We start from the raw sequence: 3119 nt of genomic DNA, 5'->3' as shown, positions 1-3119 counted from the left end.
CATGCGAGTCCACCGGAAGGTGTGCTTCAGATCCTGATACATTTTAGAGCTTCCTGGATGTATCGAGAGAAGGGAATTATGGGGCTTCATCCATGATAACTTTCCTGAGCTCCCCTTTCGGAACTACAAGGCGGTCCTTGAAGAACAAGGTATCTCTGTCATCAACACGGAAGTACTTATATTTCGGAATGCTCTTTGTCAAGACAATCTTAACTTTCTTCACCATAGCATCAAGAAGTTAAGCTTGTCGGACTTGGTCTTCCAAGGTAGGAGATATCTGGAGATTAGCAAGAAATCCCTAAGGTACTAACTAAAGGTTGAGCTTACTGAAAGATTCACAAAGATCAGGCTGGAGAGGCTTTAGAATGAGACTGTTGCAGTAAGCCTTTCTGCTCAAAGCATCTGCAATGACATTTGCTTTGCATGGAGTGTAGTCAACACTCGGATTATAATCTTGGATGATTTCCGCCGAACGAGTTTGCCGAAGATTAAGACTAGGCTAGGTGAAGATGTATTTGAGACTCCTGTGATCGGTGTAGACCTCAACCTGTCTGCCCAACAAGAGATGTCTCCAAGTCATCAGAGCATGTACCACTGCCGCCAACTCAAGATCATGAGTGGGGTAATTCTTCTCACTTGGCTTCAACTGTCTCGAGGTATAAGCTACCACTTTGTTCTCTTGCATCAAAACTACACCAAGACCTTGAAGAGAGGCATCACAGAACACTTGATAAGACTTGGAATCATCAGGAGGAGTCAAGACTGGAGTAGAAGTGAGCTTCTCATTGAGTGTGTCGAAAGCCAACTGACACTCTGGAGACCAGACAAACTTCACACTCTTCTGAAGAAGGCTTGAGAGAGGCTTAGCAATCTTGGAGAAATTCTCAACGAATCTTCTGCAATAGCTTGCAAGCTCGACAATGCTTCGAAGCTGCTTCATATTCTGAGGAGGTTCCCACTCAACAATGGCTTGCACCTTTGACAGATCAACTTTGATGCCCTCGGTAGAGATTATGTGCCCAAGGTACACAACTTCCTTCAACCAGAACTCGCATTTGGCAAATTTAGCATAGAACTTATGCTCTCTTAGCTTATCAAGCACAAGCCGAAGATGTTATTCATGCTCTTCTTCAGTTTCAGAAAAGACCAGAATGTCATCAAGATACAACAAGAGAAATTCATTCTTGAATGGGGAGAAGATATAATTCAGCATCCGACAAAAGGTCGGTGGAGCATTGGCGAGACCAAAAGACATCACTGTGTACTCATAAGAGCCAAAGCTTGTCCAGAAAGAAATCTTGGGACTATCTTCCTCACAAATCCGGATCTAATGATAGCCCATCCTGGGATCAACCATAGAGAAGATCTTATCCCCTTTAAATTGCTCGAACAATTCATTGATGTTGGGAAGTGGATACTTGTTTCTGATCGTCTTCTTATTCACTGGATGGTAATCGACACAGAGTCGATCCGTTCCATCCTTCTTCTTGACAAAAAGAACTCCACAACCCCAAGGAGATGAGCTTGGTCTGATCAGACCCAGACGCTCTTGCTCATCAAGCTGCTTCTTCAACTCTTTCAGCTCTTCTGGACCCAGTTTATACGGCCACTTGAATACTGGTTCAGTTTCCAGTTCAAGCTCAATTACGAACTCAACTGCCCGTGCGGAGGCATTCCTGGCACTTCTTCCGGAAATACATCTTCATACTCACAAACCACTGGGACTTGAGAAATTGGAGAGATCTCACCCTTCTCATCCAAGGAAAACAGACGGATCATGTCATCACGTGCAGCGAAGATAATCACGTCCTCGGAAGGATGAGTTAGGTTGACTTCTTTAGCTTGACAATCAATAAATGCCTTGTTCATAGCCAGCCAATCCATCCCAAGGAACAGATCAATATCAGACTTGCCAAGGACAATTGGAGAAGCCGTGAAGGAATAGCCGCCCATCTTGAGAGAGACATCGGGAACCACCATGTTTGCATGCATAAATAAACCCAGGGAAACAACTAACAAAGGTCTAGGCAACTGCTCATGATGCAAATGATGCTTGGTTGCAAAAGGCTTGGAACTGAACGAATGCGATGCACCAGAGTCAAATAAAACCTTAGCAGGAATATCATTAACTAGGAGATTACCCATTATCACATCTGAGGAGTTCTCTGCTTCTGTTGCATTCACCATATTGACTCTTGCAGACTTGGGGTTGAACTTCACCATTGCATTGCCTGGAGGCTTCACTGGAGGAGGGGGTGGAAGACGCTGCTGAGTGGTGCACTTGTTAGAGTAGTGACCCTTCTGCCCACACTTGTGACAAGTCACCTCTGACAGCAGACGGAATTTCACTTGAGGATTCCCTTGCTTCTGCTGTTGAAACCTCTGCTGGAAATCTGGGTTGGTGGATGGGAAGAACCACAACCACCTGACTCCTTGAACTGCTGAATATGCCGAGGAGGAGACACCCAATATTTCTGCTGCTTCTGGACCACCTGAGTTGAGGACGAGGAACTGGAATCTCTCGAACGCTTCCTTGAATTCTCCACTTTGAGAAAAGCTGCTTCAGCCCTGAGAGACAAGTTGTAGAACTTACCGAACTCATCCGGATCGTGCAAGGCAAGGGCCAACTTCAAGTCTTCCTTTAGATCACCTCTGAACTGATAAATCTTGCTCTTTTGATATGGGATGTCCTGTTTAGCATACCGAGCTAGCTCATGGAACTCAACATTGTACTTGTACACAGAAGATCCTCCTTGCTTCAAGCATCTGAACTTCTCACGCATCTCTTCCACGAAGCTAGACGGAATATAGTGAGCCCTGAAATCCCTGCAAAAATCATCCAGCTGATCATTTTGTCGCCTCTGGAGTCCCTCAATTGTTGCCACCATTCTGTTGCGTGACCCTTGATCTGAAAAGTCGCAAACTTGACAAAGTCCTCTGGTCGCACATTACTGCACTCGAAGTGCTTGTTCATGTCACGAATCCAGTCATTAGCATCGAATGGCTGGTCACAAGACGTGACGACTTCGGCTGGTTCGCCAGGAATTGATTCAGAGTTGCAAACTGGTGTCCACCATGGTTGAAATTGCCCTGCTGCTGATTGTTCCTCTCTTGCAACA

This window comes from Hordeum vulgare, chromosome 1H, assembly GCF_904849725.1.
Source record: "Hordeum vulgare subsp. vulgare chromosome 1H, MorexV3_pseudomolecules_assembly, whole genome shotgun sequence".
Lineage (NCBI taxonomy): Eukaryota > Viridiplantae > Streptophyta > Magnoliopsida > Poales > Poaceae > Hordeum > Hordeum vulgare.
The sequence above is the reverse complement of the archived record's forward strand: the minus strand, read 5'-3'. Positions refer to the sequence as shown.